This window comes from Rhinatrema bivittatum, chromosome 5 (assembly GCF_901001135.1).
Source record: "Rhinatrema bivittatum chromosome 5, aRhiBiv1.1, whole genome shotgun sequence".
Classification (NCBI taxonomy): Eukaryota; Metazoa; Chordata; class Amphibia; order Gymnophiona; family Rhinatrematidae; genus Rhinatrema; species Rhinatrema bivittatum.
Window position 1 is genome coordinate 362,175,769 of NC_042619.1, and position 21,077 is coordinate 362,196,845.

The window sequence follows — 21,077 nt, forward strand, 5'->3', positions numbered from 1 at the left end:
CAAGACTTAGTTTTCGGGAGAAGACTACTTCTGTTATAAGCAATGGGGTGTTTGTAAAGAAGGACATATGATTATATTTCCTTTATGGCCATCATCGTTGCTTTTCTATTGCTATAAAATTAAAACTTGATCTATAACTTTTGGTGTGAAGTAGATGACTTGTCATAGTGATACCAGTAAAGATAAGAGTTTGGTTAGTAGTAAGGTGTTTTAAAGCCTAAATGTTCATAGATGTTTACATCAAGGTAAATGTTACCTCATTTTTTTTAGTGGGCAATCAAAATATTCAGCCCACACATATGAGTGATTTCATCAAGGGAGCTTTCCAAAGAAGATTGTAGTTTCTTCTATATTTCTTAGGTTCATTAGTTAGGTTTTTTCATGTTTTCTTTCACAGCTGTAGTGCATCTGTAGGCACTGGATATGTATTTTTGACTGTTTTTCATCAATGAGTTTCTTGATTTTGCTTCAGATATATTTTCAGCAATGTCCGAGAAGCATGCCAGCAGCTTCAAGAAAAATACTTGATACATGAAGTTGATAATTAACCTACACAATAACCTTGATTGATGCCTAAGTCTCGGACACAACATCCTGGGATTTGACACCTGTCAAAAGATGTCCTATGGGAGTCTGAAACACTGAAAAGAATGCTTGGAATGATTCTTTAGTCTTTCATGCAATATGCGTCAGTATCAAAGGACTCAGAAGCTTCACCAGAAGCTGGTCCTGCATCAGAGGTATTGTTTGTTCTCTGAGTTGCATACTGGTAGAAGGCATGGGAGTGAAAACCCTTCTCACTCACTTCCACCTGCGGAAAGCAAAAGATTCTGCTTCATTGGTATTGACATTGAGGCTTCTTGATTTCAGACAGGGCAAAGACCAAGAAGCACTGTTACTGGTTCCTCTAGAGGTTTTATGGGGATGAGCCAAGGGGCATACATTCCTACAGATAAAACTCAGGTGATCCAAGAAGATATAATCATTCCTGTAGCTCAGACTGTTTTGAGGAGAGGCTGATCAGGATTCAAGAAGCGATTGACTTCCATCTGACTGTGGGTCATTAGCTACACTGCCAGAGATGCAGCTGAAAGTTTAACTCTTTCTTGAGATTTTGAAAGTGTCAAACAGTTGGGGGTAGGAAGGAAGCTTCCCTGATGCAATTTAATGCATCGGACTCTAGGGTCCCCTGAGTCATCTGAAGGCTTCTCTGGTTTCATGACTAGTAGACCAGCGATATTTGCTCTACCTCACCAGTTTGCACTTCTGGTTCTCAGACTGAGAGTTCTTAAGGTTATGAATGAGTCTTAGGACCTCTGTGAACAGAAATCTACAAGCCTCCCCTTGTACGTCTCCCCTCTACTGGTAAGGAGCCGATTACCTCCACAGGATCTCTTCTTCATGAATGTTATTAAGAGAATGGCTGCTGTTGTTGAATTTGAGTTGCAGAAGGTTGAGACCAGGGCACACATGTTGGGTGTCATCCAGTTTCTCAGTTCTAAAGATCTTGTTGCAGGACTCAATCATGAAGTCCTGAGAGAGGAACAGATGAGAATGTGGAAGATCTCCATCGTTGTATCTTCTGTGAATAAAAAGGCTGATATAATATATTGCGACTAAGGAGGCTCCTGGATTTAATAAGTCTTTGCTTCTACACCAATCCATGGTATTCAAGTTCACTCTCAAGAAGACCACAAATTCTTTTTTTTTTTAATTTGCACTTTATTACATTTTTTAATTTTCATGACATATCATGCCAAAAAACAATGCGGACATTCATTTTTAAATACATTAAAGAAGAACAAATAGAAAAATAGAAAATACTTTCATGTCTCTAGTGATATATCACTAACACAAAATATTATACACAATTTTCCTTTACTTTATGGATATCCTGGTACCATGAAATTAGTGGAAACCAAGATTTTAGATGAGCAAGATTGAGGTAAATTCTTTAAGGAAACCCTCTTTTTTTATTATTTTATTTTTATTGAATTTTAATCAAATTACATTGAAAATAATGTCAGCAAAATACAGAAATGATATCATTCTAATCATTGCATCATTTAGGAAATATCCTTATTATCCGAATATTATAAGAATAATGGGAGAATACAAATATTAAAGCAGATTCAAGGAAATATTAATCATAATACTTAGTTACAACACAGTGACATGTACCTAATTACAATTTGCCCAACCCCTTAAAGTTATTTAGGAGTGAGAGTCTAAATACACCCATATTGCTCAGGCTCTAAGAAAATATATCTATCATTTTGGTATACTAAAATACATCTACACGGAAATCTTAGATAGAATTTAGCTCCTCTTGAGGTTACTTCGCTCTTCATTTATTTATTTATTTATTTATTTGAAACTTTTATATCCCGGCATTAGTAAGCATACATCATACCGGTTCACATTGTAACTAGAAGGCTGAAATTACAATCAACGGGGAGGGGAAACAGGGAGGAATATACATAGAGCAGGAGGGGTTGAAATTAAAGCATTAAAAAACTGTAACAGGCTTATTTACAGGTCATCAAAAAGGATTTCCTTTTCTCTTGCATTTTCCTTGTGATATTGGGAAATATTCTGATTTGTTGTCCATAGAAAAGCTGACTCTGATTGCGGAAAAACAATCGAAGTATATTATCTCTGACTGATATTTGTGTAAAGGACACCAATAGTGTTGCCCTGGACTCTATCTTAGTCTTAAAAGATTTTTCCAATATATCTGTTAAGTTATCAGAGGAAATTTGATCTTGATCTTGTATTCTCTTTTCTTCATTTTTAACAGGCAGATAGAGTATTTTGGAAATTGCAGGAATAGATGCTTCTGAAAATCCTAGAATATTAATGAAGTAACTTTTGAGGAGATCCTTAGGTGTCATCCACCTTAAATTTGTTCTTCTTATTTCATTTTCAATAAACTCCATTCTCCTCAAGACTAGCTTTTCAGATTTTATCAAGTTACACTGCACTTCTTTAACGTTTTTAATTTCTGCCTCAACCAATTTCACAGTAGTTTCCACCGCTTGAATCTTCTTTTCCATTCTCTGAGCTTTAGTAATATTTTGCTTTACAACTGTAGTTAAATCATTTATAGCTCTGTTCATATTGGGTAATGCCTTCCAGATTTCCTCCAAAGTAATTTTTGCTGGTCTTTCCAGAGGTACATCTGGGCTCCAAGGGTAAGAACGAGGAGGTAAGGAGGACGTCACGACTCCAGGGTACTTCATTTGCTAGCTCGTTGAGTTAGCAACCGGAACTTTATGGATGAGATTCGTTCTCCGTTCCTAAGCTACTCTGCCACTCCAGCTCTACTAGAACTCTTACTACCCTTTGGGGTCACTAACGGGGTACCCGCTCCTCGGGGGCCTCTCTGCTTCTTTCAGATGCTATCAGGAAACCGGTACTCGCTCCTCGAGGGCCCATGTTTCCTGTGTCACTGCCTGCAACTTCTACCTTCTACTTGGAAGAACTAACTACAGTCATCATCTGTGAGTACAAGAAACATCTCTCTCTACAGTACCGCTTCGCCAGAATCAGGTACTCATTCCTCAAGGGCCTGCCCTCTACTCCGGTGCCAGACCTCTTGTCTAGTGGAATCTTGGCTACTGCTAGTGAGTACAACGCTACCGAGTCTCTCTGCTCTTAAGGGATCAGGTACTCGCTCCTCGAGGGCCTGCGCTCCCTGTCTTGGAGCTCTCCTATTCTACTTGGGACTCTGAATGCTAATTATATTGTGTTCTCATAACTCTCAGTCTCTTTTCACTACAGCACTGCTTACAGAGGAACCGTTCCAGTGTTCTGTGAGAGACGCGCCCAGCGGGGCTCTACAACTACTATTCACTACTGCCACCTCTGGTGGTTCCAAATATTGTTTAATAAAAGATTCAATTCTGTGTTTGTCTGTCCAGAGTTTAGCCTGACATTGTGGTCCCTCACGGGACTGCCCCCCCGTGGGCGTGGTCAGCTGCCACAGTGTCCAAGGATCCACCCAAAAAACAATAACCATAACACTTCTTTGTTGGGTTGCTTTGGCAATGTCTGGAAATATTGATACTTGAGAATCATATCCTTATCTGTTGGGAATATGAATTTCACCAGAATTGTTCCACGTTTTTCAACTGTATCTTCACCTGATGTCTCAAGCAGTTCTGTCACATTTAAAGGAGGTGGTTGTTCTTCATTCACTCCTCCATATGATACATAATATATTTTAGCCAGAGGTGGAATAGCTTCTAATGGTAATTTTAATACCTCATTCATATATTGTTTAAATTGGTCTTGTATCGATATACATCTAGTTTGTGGAAAATTTATAACTCTCAGGTTCAAATACCTCATCTCATTTTCCAACCTTTCTACCTTCTTGATCTTAACCATTTCCCCTTGTATTATTCCTCCTTGCACTTTCTGAATCTGAGATACTTTCTGTTCTAATTCCTCCATTTTTGTTTTTTGTACTTCAGTCTGTTGTTACGATTTTACTTCTCGTTTATTCACATCTATTATCACATTTGTTAATGTGGATATTGATTTCTCCAAGGTCATAATGGCGGTCCGTACACTGTCCAAAGTTATTACCAACGGCTTTTCCAATTTTTTTCCAGGAATATTGATGGCTATTTCTAAATCTCCAGTGTCCAACACATCTCTGTGTACATTGAAGGTTCCTCCCTCATCCCTTTTCATGGGCCCTGCTCTTGGTCTCCTTGGGGGACCTTTCCCCCAACTTTCTCAGAAGTCAAGGAAACAAGTTCACTTACTTCAGTTATTATTTGTTTTTATTCCTTTACTTCTCATCTCTCTATCTGCCTTTGTTCTCCTCTCTTCCCCATCCCCACATTGTTAATTGTTATTGCCAGTTATTTATTTACTATCATTATTATAAATATTGTTTTATCGTTACACTGTATTTTCCACCTGAGTTCATTGTAAACCGGCATGATGTGCTGCACGAATGTCGGTAAATAAAAGTTAATAAATAAATAAATAAATAAATAAATTATTTCTCCAAGAAGAGATCTTTTCTCAGGGTTCATCACAAAGGGTGGGGAGGGAGTTGTTGGTGCTCCCGGGCTAAGTAAGATGACCAAAGCAGGTGACACCGCATGTGTCTCTGTAGCAGCTATCACAGCGCTTCCTTCCACGGGAGCTTTTTCGCGACCCAAGTTGAAAAAACTCTCAATTTTCGCCTGGGATGGATTTACTGGGGAGGATGTGGCATGTACCTCCCTCAGTTTAGCCTTCCTTTTAGTATGTGGCATAATTACTTCCACTGCACAAATAAGAAATAACTTTTCAAATATCAAAAGAGCATTCAACTATCCTTCCTAAAACTACAGTTTCTTGGTTTACCCTAGGAGGCCTCATGAGGAAGGAATAAATAATCAAATTTATAACTTACAATAGGAAGAGAAGTCCTTAAGCGCTTCCAAGTCCCAGAGAACTCAAAGCCGCGCACCCCTTTGGAGTGCGCGGCTTCGGCTATGCGCCGGTGGCGGCTGGCGCTGCAGGAGGGTCGGTTTTGAAGACTTCTTACCGGACCCTCTCCAATGACGTCAGGATCTGGAAGTGCCACTGCAGCCCTGTCTAGTCCGGGTACGCTCCTCACCCCCGGAAATGGCCACTGCACATGTAAATTTTCAATCCTTTCTCCTCTACCTCAACAGTATCTCTGCGGGAGGGTCGGTTTTGAAGGCTTCTTACCAAACCCTCCCCGATGATGTCTGGAACCGGAAGAGCCCCGTCGGGGCTGGATATCGCTCCTCACCCCCGGAAATGGCCACAGCACAGGTAAATTTTCAATCCTTTCTCCTCCACCTCAACGGTATCTCTGCGGGAGGGTGGGTTTTGAAGGCTTCTTACAGGACCCTCCCCAATGACATCAGGATCCGGAAGTGCCGCTGCAGCCCTGTCGGACCACGAATTCAGAGTTACTTTTCGGTGCCCCCATGGAAATATCCTTAGATTTGTGACCTTGTTGGGAGAAAGGTTTACATGCATTCCATCCAGGAATATGCAAGGGGCTTGTCAAGAGAAGCATGATGCACTAGTTCAATTCTTGAACTCAGGAAAGGAATGTGGGAAGAATCTGTTCAGGCTGACCTGTGATGCATTCGAGACAGCATTGAAAGCTTCTGCCATTGGTATTGGAGTGCACAGATTTTCTTGGTTGCAAACTTCAGACCTCAGGTCTGATGTGCAGGTCAGGCTTGCTGATGTACCCTGCAGAGAAGATAATCTTTTGAGAGATTAATTCAAGGAAGCGGTGGACAAAATAAGACTATTGTCTTATAATTCAGAACCCCTCTGCAACCACTTCAGATCTACCCTCCTCATCAAAGAGGTTTTCAAGTGAGTTGTGGAAGAGATATTTCTATCTGTTGAAGAGGTGTTTTCCTCTGTCTTCATTTCCATCAACAATATCATTCTCGCCCTTGTCACAGAGAGCACAAAGCTCCAAAGGCCCAGACTGCTCCCCAGCTTAAATCTAGGATGGTGTTTTGACTGAATCCAGGGTTGTATTACCAGCATCTGAGTCAAGCCCAGATAACCACCTTGTAGGGGGAAGGCTGAGGTTTTTTTTATAAACCATTTTGCTCAATGTAGCCTCAGACAGTTGGGTTATTCATTTGTGCAAAATGGATACAGACTTCACTTATTGAGAATCCTGCAATTTGCTCATTGAGAGGGTCTTAGTCTACTTTTAAGTATCAGGGCATACTAGTTTTGGAACTATCCTCTCTCCTAAATTCTGAAGAAGTTGAACCAGTTTCACCATGAGAACTCCAAGTATTTCCTGATCTCATCCTAGTCCTAAGGGCTTTGAACAAGTTTCTAATGAAGGAAAAGTTCAAAATGATTTCTCTGGGTACCTTAATCCAAATTTCTGTCAAAAAGATATTGGCTATGCTCCCTAGATTTAAAGGATGCTTACACTCAAAGATCTTTAGAGGGATAGCAGTGTTAGTCTGGTGTAGCAAAAAAGACAGGAGTCGAGTGGCATCTTATAGACTAACTGTCCTCGAAAGCTCATGCTTTAATTAGAGTCCACTTCGTCAGAGATACATCTAAGTCACAGTAAATATTTGTAATAGAGAAACATCACCTCAAACATTGCTCATTTCCATTTGGCCTTGATGTAAATTCTTCACAAAATATCTTGCAGTGCAGCAGCATATCTACACAGATTATATGTTTTCTTATCTTGATAATTGGCTAGTCAAGAGCTCAGGAAGGTGCAGAAGCATCAATAAGCAGAACCATTCAGGTGTCGAAGTTACTAGGGTTAATAATTAATTATCCAAAATTCCATCTGAGATAATTATCTCGAATGGAATTTAGAAGAGTGCTGTTAGTCACAAACCTGTCAAAGGCTTTCCTTCCTCTAGAAAAGAAGATATCCATTGTGGAAGGAATAAAAGTCAGCAGACATCAGCTGAAAACATGTTGAGATTGTTGGTCTTATGGCCTCACTCCCTTGGTATGTCTCCATATAAAACGGGACCAATGGATTATAAGATCCTATTAGCTCTTGCTAGTCAAGATTTTTGAGGGAGAGTTCAAGCTACCCAGTAGCTCAGGGATTCTGTGCTGGTGACTAGTCCATTCTGATCTGACCAGATGTGTTTCCTTTCAAATTCTTCCTCACCAAATTACCTTAATTATGGATACCTTTGTTCTTGGATGGTGAGTCTTCATAGAGGGATTTCACATTCACAGTGTTACGAGTGGTGGACTCAATCTTCCAACAATGGGGTTACCCTCATATAGATCTCTTTGCATCACTTCAAAACCGCAAAGTAGAGAACTTTTGCTCTCTCACTCGCAGCCAACACTATCAGCCACGAGATGCGTTCTCCCTCTCATGGGCGACCGGTTTCCTATATGCATTCCCTCCACTTCCACTTCTCTCAAAGACTCTCGTGAAGTTACATCAGGACAAGGGAACCATGATTCTGATAGTACCTCATTGGCCACGCCAAATGTGGTTTCCAATACTTCAGGATCTCTCCATTCGCAGGCACATTCCCTTGAGAAAGGACTCACTTCTGATCACTCAAAACGATGGGTGCCTACACCACCCCAATCTTCAAGCCTTGTCCCTGACAGCCTGGATGTTGAAAGGTTAATTCTTCAGCCACTTAACCTTTCGGAACCGGTTTTCGGTGTCCTGATCGCTTCACAGAAGCCTTCCATGAGAAAATCCTACCTTTACAAATGGAACAGGTTTAATTCATGGTGCTCTTCTCAATCCCTTGACCCCTTTACCTGTCCTACCACGAAGTTTCTAGACTATCACTGGCACTTGTCAGAATCTGGTCTAAAAATTTCCTCCATCAGAATGCACGTCAGTGCGGTAGCCGCCTTCCATAAAGGTATTGGGGACATTCCTATTTCAGTACAGCCCCTTGTAACACATTTTCTGAAAGGCTTGCTTCACCTCAAGCCTCCGCTGCATCCTCCGGCCCCTTCTTGGGACCTCAACCTGGTTTTGGGTCGGCTCATGAAGCCACCATTCGAGCCTCTCCAATCCTTTGATCTTCGCTATCTCACATGGAAAGTGATCTTCCTTTTGGCAATCACTTCGGCTCACAGAGTTAGTGAGTTACAGGCTCTAGTCACCCATCTGCCTTAAACTAAACTTCTACAGGACGGGCAGTACTCCGCACTCACCCTAAGTTCTTACCTAAGGTAGTATCAGAGTTTTATCTCAATCAATCCATTATACTACCTACCTTTTTTCCCAGGCCCCATTCCAGTCCAGGAGAACAGCTCTGCAAACCCTTGACTGTAAACGGGCTCTAGCCTTCTACCTAGACCATACAGCTGCCCACAGGAAGAGTACTCAATTGTTTGTCTCTTTCCACTCCATCAAATTGGGGCAGCCTGTGGGTAAGCAGACTTTCTCCTCCTGGTTAGCGGACTGCATATCCTTTAGCTATCAGCAAGCGGGCATTCCACGTCAAGACCGTGTTAAAGCACACTCTGTGAGGGCCATGGCGACTTCAGTAGCACCCCTACGCTCTGTGCCGCTTCCTGACATTTGCAGGGCTGCCACCTGGAGTTCTCTTCATACCTTTACAGCCCATTATTGCTTAGACTAAGCCGGAAGACAAGATTCCATCTTCGGCCAGTCTGTCTTGCTCAACCTATTTACATCTTGACGTACCAACACCCTTCCGCCTGTCTGGTAGGGTTCAGGAAACCCTCCGCCAAATTGCACCCCACCACTGTCTTCCCGGCGGGAACCGTGTGGGTATTTGCAAGTAGTACTTTTGTAGGATCAATGATGTGTTGCGGTGTGTCCAGTACATCCTCTGGGACGAAGGAACGGGAGAGTGCATCTGCTCTGGTATTCTTGTCCGCAGGACTATACTTCAGTAAGAAATCAAATTGATTAAAAAATAAGGATCAGTGTGCTTGTCTATGGTTCAAGCGTTGCGCATGAAGAAGGTATTCAAGAATTTTATGGTCCGTGTAGTGTTGTGCACCTTCGAGCCATGGGTGCCATTCTTCGAATGCTAATTTGATGGCGAGTAGCTCCTTGTCCTCTGTCCCATAATTCTGCTTGGGGGGGAGAACTGCCGAGAAAAGAAGGAGCAGGGATGTAATGTGTGGGTGTCACTGTGTTGACAGAGGACAGCACCAACTCCAACATCCGAAGCATGTACCTCGACAATAAATGTTTGTCGGGGATTGGGATGACATAGATATGGCTCACGGAAGAATGCTTCTTTAAGTTTCTTGAAGGCGTCAACGGCTTCAGCAGACCAGTGAGAGGGATTGGCTCCCTTCCGCATCATGGCTGTAATAGGCGCGGTCAAGGTGAAGTAATGATGTATAAAGGACCTGTAATAGTTTGTGAATCCGAGAAATCTCCGTAAAGCCTTGAGACCAGTAGGTTGGGGCCAGTCCCGGATACTTGTGGTCTTTTGCAGGTCCATTTGGAACCCTCGGCTGGATACCACATAGCCAAGAAATGGAACAGATTCTTGATGGATGGAGCACTTCTCTAATTTGGAATATAGGTGATTATCCCGGAGCCTTTGAAGAACATTGGCCACATCTACTTGATGGTACTGCAGGTTTTGGGAGAAGACCAGTATGTTGTCGAGATACACGAGCACACATCTGTACAACATATCCCTGAAAATGTTATTCATCAAGTTTTGAAATACAGCTGGGGTATTGCAAAGGCCGAAGGACATGACTAAATATTCAAAATGGCGTCGCGGGTATTAAAAGCAGTTTTCCACTCATCTCCCTGGCGTATGCGGACCAAATTGTATGCCCCTCTGAGGTCCAGCTGAATATTTTGGCCCCTTGGAGCCGATCAAAATGTTCAGAGATCAGTGGCAGTGGGTAGCGGTCCTTCATGGTAATCTCATTTAGTCTGCGGTAGTCTATACATGGGCGAAGGGATCCATCCTTCTTACCCACGAAAAAGAAACTGTTGCGTCCGTCGGTCTCAGACGGCTTCGACCTCTGTGCCTCACCTTTCTTCCTTCTCTCTCCTCAAGCTTTGGGAAGATGGCTGCTGCTGCGTCTTCATGCCGCTCTCTCCTGCGTCCCTGGAACGGCAACGGCGATTGTGTTCGCCATGATTATCCTGAGGGCCTCCTAGGGTGCACGTGGACACGCCACCCACATCTTTATCCACGTCATGGCAGGAACCTCGGGGGCGTCCCCTCCGAGTGATGTCACCACATCATGGTATTTATCCTGCCCTTCGTTTGCTAACAAACCAAGGGGGTCATTTATCAAAATGTGATAAGGCGTTTTCGCATGCGAAAAGCCCTGTTAATGCATGCGATAGCACCATATTGTATGGTGCGATGCAAATTCAGAAAATAGGAGGAGTTAGGGGTGGAGAGTGGGCTGGGTTAGCCTGACTGCGAAGAGCTATTGCACAGCTTAATGCCGATTTTAACTACACCTCTTTGAATTGTGTTAGGCTGTGCGATAGCTGCTGTGACTGTGCAGTAAGGTTTCATTGCCTTTTGCGATGTCTCCCGTAAGGCCTATTTGAGGTGACTTGAAGGGTCCAGAGCTGTTGAGAGAGAGAGAGAGAGAGAGACTGGCCATAATGTCATCCCCATAGGTAGGTATTTGTATCCCTATGGTAGGCCCACCTAGTAACTCGAGGTGGGGTTTAGGTATGAGTGTAGGGGGTTAGGGGCCACTTTGACATTCTATGTGACACATACGAACAGAACAGTGGTCTCTTGTGAAGACTTGATGACCTTCGGAGTGAGGAAACTCACTCCAAGATGAGATTTGGGCAATGTTATCTCTACCTAGCTTGATGTTACCCAGGTAGAGAGTCCATCAAGCTAGGTTGATAGAACACTGCACAAATCTCATCTTGGAGTGAGTTTCCTCACTCCGAAGGTCATCAAGTCTTCACAAGAGACCACTGTTCTGTTCGTATGTGTCACATAGAATGTCAAAGTGGCCCCTAACCCCCTACACTCATACCTAAACCTCGAGTTACTAGGTGGGCCTACCATAGGGATACAAATACCTACCTATGGGGATGACATTATGGCCAGGCGCTCTCTCTCTCTCTCTCTCTCTCTCTCTCAAAAATGGTCATATTCAGGAAATACAACAGGTCTGACACTATCAAATTCAGATAATGTTATCACAATGTGCACTAACTTAGCTCTTCGCATAGCTAATTAGCACAAATTGTGATAAACTGAATTTTTGCATAAACCACGCCCCTTTTGCTATCGCATGCTTACCGCATTTTGATAAATCTAGGCCCAAGTTAGCAAGGATTGGAATGCCACCGGTCTAATCTGCTCTGTCGCTTCCTAGCTGCCGCAGGAAGCTCTCTCTCTGCCCTTCGTGGTAATTCATCGCTAATCTGGGTACCCGCTCCTCGTTGGTCCTTCTGTTCTCTTACAGGTACCTATCTGGGATATCGGGTACTCGCTCCTTGAGGGCCTGCTCTTCCTACTCTGGAGCCTTACTGATCTACTTCTGCCTGCCAGGATCTTCATCAAGGCAAAAAACAACAAAGGGACAACCTTATACCATGTTTTTTGCCTTGGCTACGTGGGACCGCCTTCCGATTTGTTTTATAGGATCTTCATCAATACAGCTTACTACTTCAGTGAGTAACTAACCTTGTCAGTCTCTCAGCTTCAGCGCTTGGAGTCTGCATCCGGGACTTTCCTTTACTACCCTGTGCTGCCTACCATCTACTCGAGTGTGGGACTGGTCTCCTCTGCTGAGGACCCCTGGACTACTTCTACTGGGTTACCTCACTGCTGCCACTCCCTGGGCAGTACCACCAATCTCTTAGTAAGAATTTATTGAAATTGTTATGCTTTTTAGATGTTAATACCTTGTGAACCGTTGTGATGTAACTACGAATGATGGTATACAAAATCTTCTAAATAAATAAAAATTCTCTGTGTCTGTGAGTATAGAATCTAGCCTAGTACTGCGGTTCCTCACAGGGCTCCTCCCTGTGGGAGTGGCCATCACCGCAGTACCCAAGAATCCACTCCAACACCTCAAAACCATAACAGAAACAGACCGCTGCAGCTACTCCAAAATGCAGCAGCAAGACTACTCACAAACAGCAGAAGATCGGACCACATCTCACCTATCCTCCAAAACCTACATTGGTTTCCCATTCAATTCAGAATACATTATAAAGTCCTCACCCTCATCCACAAAACTCTACACTGACAAGTTTAACTGGATGAAAACATCCTTCTACTTCTGCAGCCCAAAAAGGAACCTCCTCTCCAACAACACTGGTCTCATCCCAATCCCCTCTCCAAAAATAATCCACCTGACCACAATAAGAGGTCTGCCTGTGGCCGGACCCTCTCTCTGGAATAACTTACCATTACATCTAAGGCTAGAAACAACAATGCAAACCTTCAAAACAAAACTTAAAACATGGCTTTTCCAAAAAGCTTTCACAACAACCACCTAATACCCCTGCCGATGCTACCATGCGAAAAGACACTAGATAAAGACATAAATTACATCTCAATATTCACGTTATTATACAACAAGACACTCAACAAGATGTATTGTCATAAATGACCCATACAACATCCTTTCCAAAGACTCTACGTAGGACGTACTGCCATCACTGTTTCAGGTTTAATCTCCTAGTAAGAATTTAATAAAGTGTAAAGTTACAGTGTTAAATAAAAGTTAATTATAATGTTAAATAAGAATTATTTACAATGTTAAATAAGACTATATTGATGTTATAATGTAAAACAGGAAGTCCCTACTTCTTGAATACAGTTACAGTGTAAACCGATGTGATATTCCATATTGAATACCGGTATATAAAAACTAATAAAATAGTTATGCAGCTTTCTTCCAAAATAAGATCACTGAATTTGGAGCTCCTTTAGCAGATCTACCGAAGCCCAACAACCTTTTCTTTTGATTGCAATGACTCTTTATGGTCTTCTTTTGAAGAAGTCAGCATAACATACATGCTTTATCCTTGTACAGCCATCATGAAAGAGTTAATAGAATATATTTATGAATCTCTATCCAGAATTGTTACTTTGTCTCTTTCATCCGGTTGCTTTCCTTCTGTTCTTAAACAAGCCTCCATCCAGCCTGAACTTAAGAAGCCCATGGACAATGTGAACCTTCCTAGCAATTAGACCCATCTTTCTTTCCTTTCCCTGCCAAGTTAATTGAAGGAATTGTCTTTAAATAGCTACAGGAATTCTTAGGTGATAAATCATATTTTAGGTGAGCACCAGCTGTGTCCTGGAAGAAAACACAGCATACTTCTTATATCAAGTTTTGACACCCTTCATCAAGAGTTTGATGGAGGATATAGATTTCTCCTAGTACTTTTAGTCCTGTCATCAGCATTCTAAAAGCTCGATTATGAGATTATGTGTACCTGTTTATCTTGAATTGGTATAGATGTGACAGTACACGGATGGTTTTCCTCCTTTTTGTTACATAGGACACAACAAGTTTATTGTGTTGCTTCCTTCTCTGATTGGTTTCTGTTACACACTAGGGTACCCCAGGGTTCATCGCTCTCCGCAGTTCTTTTTAACATTTCATCTATTATGTAGGATTCTCTCTGGTCTGAGCCTTACTTATCAAACATATGCTGACAATATTCAATTCTTTTTTTCCTTGCAATTCTGATGTTCACTCCACTTAGACCTAGATTCATCAAAAGGCTATAAATATAGCGAAAATAGCATCCGTGATACAAAGAGGATGTGGTTAGGCAAATTTCCACAAGCTGCAATAAATTTATCACACCAGTGCAAATTTTCGCATTGCATGCTGATTAATCCACTGCAGGTGCGTTACTGACCGAAAAGGTTTTTATCATAAATGCCATTCGGGCAATGGGGAGAGAGGGCGCACCTCTATCGAGAGCAGTTTGTAACTTTACTATTTATACCACTATAAAAGGGGGCACTTTTAACTCTGTGGTGTAGGATTGGGGGGGGGGGGGGGGGCGGTTTTGCATAAACAGAGGTATGAACAACAAAGTCAACATCATTTGGAGTGATGAAAGGTAAAAGAGGAGTTCATTGAAGCTAGGTAGAAAGAACATTGTACAATCTTCAGTGATGCCAACTTTGCTGTTCGTATCTCTCTCAGCCATAAAATCATCCACTTCGCTGAATCCAAGGAATGCATACTTTTCATTGCAGAAACTCTAGTATGGCATCAACTGCCTGCAGAAGCATGAATGCTAATGAAAAAGGACTTGAAGACCCACTTGTTTAAGCTCACATTTGATTGAATTTTGTCTGCAATAGTTTAAATTTTTAGTCAAGCAGCTTTATTATGTTGGCAGTTGCAAAGTCTGTGTTCGTTTAGAGATGATGATGTTTAGTTTTATTTTGTTAGTTTTTGTTAACAACTATGTCAGAGATGTTTTTATGAATGTGAAACTTGTAAGCCACCCAGAACATGGGATGGATTGGCCTAAAAGTATTTAAAATATTTAAATACTATACACATCATTCATATCCAATATTCTCCACGCACAACAAGATCAACTAGTAAAATACAGCTAGTGATTCCATCACTCCCTTTTGCTAAACTCTCGTCCACCAGAAACAGAGCCATTTCTATCATCGGCCCAAAACTATGGAACTCTTTACCTCAGTTCCTCGCCTCTCAAGAAAACCCAAAATCTTTTAAGAAAGAACTAAAAGCCTGGCTACTCTGCCAATCTCATACTGATAGCCTGCTCAACAATCTCAAAACTTAATCCCACAGCTTCCCATATTTTGTCATTTATTCCCCCTCTGTCTAATCATCCAGTTTCCTACAGATATCTAAGACTATCTTATCATTATACTTGATCTCTGTCTACTCAATGTACCTTTCCTTTGGTACACCTTTATCTGGTTTATCTTCAATATGCCTATCCTTTGGGATAGCTTGCCTTGTCCATATGTTTTACATGACTGTTCTCAGATTGTTAAATGCTGTTGTGTTTTTTTTTTTCAATGTCTTCAATAGTTTTATGTATCAGGTTGTTATAATTGTAAACCGGAGTGAAGGCTACTCTGCTCTACCTCGGTATATAAAAAATGCTAAATAAATAAATAAAATAAATAAAATAAAGCCATACCAAAAAACTTTATGTATATTTTTTTATTAAATCATTAATATATAAAAAAAAGTCTCATCAAAAATATAGAACCAAGTAATCACAATTTATAAAATATAAATATAGTCAAACCAAATATCAAAAGAACATCAAAGAGTGACAATCACACACATTTGCATAAACATACACAGCACAACAAAGTATGCTACCAAAACCAAAGGAAAAAATATAAAAAAATGACAAATAGAAGAAAAATTGTTTTATTTCCACTTATATAAAAATCCAAAAAGGTCCCAAAAATGAAAAATAGATAATATATTAGAGAGTCCAATGAGTCTTTCATCAATATACGTGAATGAAGATAACTCGATGGTAGTTGCTAGTAGAAACTGTGTCACTCTTCAAAAGAATCCAACATGTTTTGCTAGGTCAGGCTTTATCAGGGGTAAAATAGGTCAGGCTTTATCAGGGGTAAAATAGTCCCAAATATCACATTACAGGATTTAAACATGTATTAGCATCCGCCACCAGCATTCCCTCTAAAATACACAAAAATATATAAACAACGTTAAAAAAATAAGTCACCACACAAATAAAACATACATACCAACAAACATGTACACAGCCAACAGTATTACGATAAAACCCTTGCTTCATTACCTTGAACAAAAAATCTTTATCAAAGTTGACCTATACACTTTCAAAAACAAAAATTTCCATTCAATTACCCAGCCAAAATAAAACAGCTAAATGATATGCAGATATTCTCAGAACTATGTGGCAGCAACTACTATTATATACAGACTTAAACACACCATGCATGCGCAAAGACTTATATAGTGTGATACAATGCTGCTTCTAGAGTCTGCGCCTAAAATGTCTTATGCAAAATAATATCATACAAAGAGGTTTCATTTAATTAACTCAGCCCTGACAACAAAAAGGACTTACCACACGAAGATGAATTGAAATAGTTGATGCAGTCATCTCTGATTAAGACTTTTTGTTTAAGGTAAAGAAGCAAGGGATTTGTCTCAAAATATTGGTGGCTCTTTACATGTTTGTTGATTTATATGTGCATGTTTTGTTTTTGTAGTGACCCCATTTTGAACTTTACATTTCTTTTTATATATTTTTGTGTTTTTTAGTGAGGATGCTGGTGGGGCATGCTAATGCATGTTTAAATCCAGTGATGTGATATTTGGGACAACTAACTTGATATCTCTGATGAAGCCTAACCTGGAGAAAAATGTTTGGTTCTTTTGAAGTGTGAGGCTGTTTCTACTACCAACTACCATCTGGTTATCTTCAACTTTTTACAGATTCAATTCTATTGGAGAAAGACTCATTGGACTCTTTACTGCATCATCTATTTTGCATTTTTGAGACATTTTTGGATTCTTAGATAAGTGGAAGTCAGAAAACATTTTTGTTCATTTTTTCCCTTTTTTTAATTTTAATTTTTTTTTCTTTGGTTTAGGTAGTGTCCTTTATATTCTGTGTATGTCTGAATAACTTTTTTTGCTTGTGCGTTTATATAATATATATGTGTTTGTTGTCCTTATTTAGTACATATTTGTTCTTTGATGTTTGGAATGATTATTTTTTAATTACCTTTGTATACATTTTGATAAATTGATTTTTCCATATTATTTTGATTACACTTTTTTTTATTAATGATTTAATAAAAGAAAGTCTTTTTCTATCTAAACAATAATTTTTTGGTATAGCTTTATATTTTGTGGGATTTCAATAGCTATACATTTTGAGACTAAAGGGGTAATTTTCTATGCGTTTCGCACGCGAATAGGACTTTTCGCGTGCGATAACTAGATCGGGGCGGAGTCAGCCCTGGAAGAGGAGGAGTCGGAGCGTCATAGAGGCGGACACGGCGGAAACTTCGTTGGTGGCAAAAAGGTAAGAATGCTTTTCGCTGCCAGTACCATGCCCAATAGCACCACCTTTTACGATGGTGTAATTGGGCGCGAAAGCTGGCAGTGATTGCACTATGGAGGTGCGATCGCTGCCGGCTTTCGCAGGCCCGCCCTCCACTTCGTCTCCCGTTACCGCCGAATTCATAGAGCTCTGCGGTGTTAGAAAATCTAAGTCTAAATTAGTTCATTCATGACTAGCTTTTGAAAGCTAAAACTCTCTTTTTCAGGTCAGAATTCGAATGAGCAAAAGATGACATTATCAGTAAATATAAAGTAGTGTGGTTATCATAAATGAACTAACACAGCAGTGAGATTACTTTTGTCAATGAAGGCATGAGAGTCACTTGTAAATATCCAGAGAGGGCATAAATGTCCCTTGTAATTATCCAGAGAATTCCTTATATAAATTATATTTCTGATATAATTCTCCAAATGTGTGGATCGTGTTTTTATTTCCATTAGTAGCTGTGCAATTGAATTCAATCCCCTATTATGCCAGTTTTGAAAAATAGCCATTTACATGCCTGGCAGAAATTTTAAATTGAAAAGAATAAGCAGAAAAAAAGATACTTTCCATCTTCTGCCTGGCTTTTTACATTCAAACTTCCAAACTTTTCTGATTGTTATGTTTGTATATTTTTTGTTTGGGGTAATATATTAGTTATTGCTTGCGATATATATTTAAGGCTTAAGGGCTGTACTAATGGTCATTCTGTTAGGCCCATCAGTCACAGACAGCTGCGACCACTTCTGCTCACCTCTTTCTTCACTCCCCTTACTCCAAGTGGTAGATTGGCAGCCTCCGCTAATTATCTACGACCTGCCTACCGCTTCCAGGCCTCCCGGGTCAGCACGGACGCCGCTGACTGCCATCTTGCCATCAGGTCCCGCTAGGCGAGCGCACACACAGGCTGGTCTTATCCATACCATTGCTGGAACCTCGGGGGCATCCCTTCCCGATAACGTCAGGAGATGAGGATATTTAAACCTGCTGGCCCTCTGTGAAGACAATTTGGCAAAGAGTCTTATCATTGCTATTTCTGCCTCGCTTCCTGAGGACCCTGCGTTCCAGATTCCAGTTACGGCGTGGACGACTCAGGTACCCGCTTCTCAGGGGCCTCTCTCTCATCCTGGCTATCCGCTCCTCGGAGGGCCTGATGCCTGGAACTCCATCTGCTCCATTCCCTGGGGCTTCCTGGAACCAACTTGTTCTTTTGTGAGTGCTCTGCAGATAACTCCCTACCTACTAAGTGCCTATCGGGTGTACCCCTTGCTGCAGGCCATTACCATCGCTACAGAGAATGCCACCTGAAGTGCCTGCTCTGCAACGCTATAGAGGACCTCACAGACGCTTCCTGTCTTGCGGACCGCTACTAGACCGACCGAGGACCCTCACTGGTGTACCCCGCACTGCGGGCCATTACCACTTCCACCTTGGGCCTCGATCTTGCTCCTCACTCTGCAGGCCGCTATCACCTCTTCTAAGGACTTCATCTGCATATCCTACTTCGCAGGCTTTACTATCTCAACCGAGGACATCATTGGTGTACCCCGCCCTGCGGGCCACTACCATCTCTGTCAAGGCCTCTTCAGTGTACCCCGCTTCGCGGGCCACTACCATCTCTACAAGAGACCTCTCCATTGCACCCACTTCACAGACCACTACCAGCGCTACAGAGGTATTCCCTCAGGGCACTACCTATCCCATCGACGCTGTTTCTCAGGGCCTGTGTGACCATCTCTCTCTGGCACCCCCCGCTCCACGGGTAGTGCTTCTATCTCTTTAATAAAGACTCTATTCCTTCTGTGCCTTCCTTAGCTGAGACCTAGCCTCCCAACAGTGAGGCTCACGGGGCTCCTCCCTGTGGGCAGTTACACCTCTCACTTTGGCCCAGGGTTCACACACCATCTGATACCTCAAAATCCTAACACATTCAAATTATAATGGAGAAGAGAAATCCATACTTTGTGGCTAATCATTTACTTTCCTCAATAAACATGCCATGATGTATAACGTCAGTTCTGAAACAAATGGCCTCCCTGAGCATGAGTCTTGAGATTTTTAAAGCTATTCTGGTTCTTTCCCTTTTTCAGAGAAAGTTTTTGCTTGTTTTATGGATATTCTTAAATCCCTTATTTATTAATAATGCTGGAAGCATTTGTGAAATATGCAACCATGTGAGTAAGAAAGCCATTTTAAACATTTGCATTCACCCAAGTACAGAAAAGGGTAGATTCGTTCAACTTTTTAGTTTGTTTTGTTATTAAAGGTGGTATAATAACATGATATAATTAGGCTGGCTTTACTAGGATTAAAACTACCAAGATATTTGAAAGAACCCCAAGCTCAATTTAATGGGAACAAACCCATCCAGTGATCTTTTAATGTTCCTAACATGAGACATCCAAATTAATTTTAAACCTTGACATTTTCCATTAATGTCAAGTTCTACCAAAATTTGCTGAAAAGATTATTCCAGCAATTGTACAAATATCAATATGTCTTCTGCAAATACTCGGAAACAAGTGGCCTGTGTTGTGGAGTTCCTCAGGGCTTTCTCACTCACCTTTGTTTAATGTTTGTAGGGCACCTTTGGGCAATATTATTCAATCATTTTGGATTTTCCCTTTTTATCTATGCTGATGATGTACAAATTATTGTACCTGTTGAGCATGATTTAACAGTTACTGTCTCTCAGTTGGAAAATTGTCTGATGATTAAGGGAGAATTGTTTAATTTTGAATTCCAAAAAAACAGCAATTTCCTTGGGAGTTAAGTTAGATACTAGTTGGACAATGCAAAATAAGGTTGGTGCAGTTTTGAGAACTGTGGTGTATGCTTTAGTAATTGCAGTTCTCGTTATTGTAATGCCATATACTGGGGCCTACCTACCTACAGGTATTTTAACCAGAAGGCTCCAGATGGTTCAGAACATGGCGGCACAAATCATTATGGGTCGTTCTAGACATGAATGTGCAGTGCCCCTTCTAATAAAATTGCATTGGTTACCCATAAGGTTATGATAGAAATTTAAAGTGCTTGTACTTGCATGAGGTTCCCACACTCATCTTCCCCCCTCTCCCCCCCCCCCCCCCCCCAGTTCACCCACACCACCACCACCCTTGAAGCGCTTGAACTGACCTCAACCAAAGAAGTTGAATCAGTTCTCGGCAAACTTAGACCCGCCTGTCACCCCTCAGATACCATACCTACTAAGGCCCTACTCTCCATCCCAAGCTCTATTGCCAAACCCATTGCTGACATTATTAACTCTTCCCTCTCTTCAGGCTCCGTCCCAGATGCTCTTAAACAAGCGATTGTTAAGCCCCTCCTTAAAAAACCCTCACTAGACCCCAAAGACCCTTCCAATTTCCGCCCAATTTCCAACCTACCCTTTATCTCAAAGATTATGGAAAAGATAGTGAATCTCCAACTTACCGAATACCTTGAAAACAATAAAATACTGCACCCTGCTCAATTTGGGTTTCGTAAAGACCTCAATACTGAAACACTCCTACTTTCTCTCTCTGATCAC

General features: G+C 41.3%; 1 protein-coding gene across 7 annotated transcripts in view; it reads left to right on the forward strand.

Annotated features, from left to right (window-relative positions):
* The window catches only part of DZIP1 (DAZ interacting zinc finger protein 1), a 600,492-nt gene that overhangs the window by 347,607 nt on the left and 231,808 nt on the right, over positions 1-21,077 (forward strand). The gene's annotated exons all lie outside the window — the stretch shown is intronic.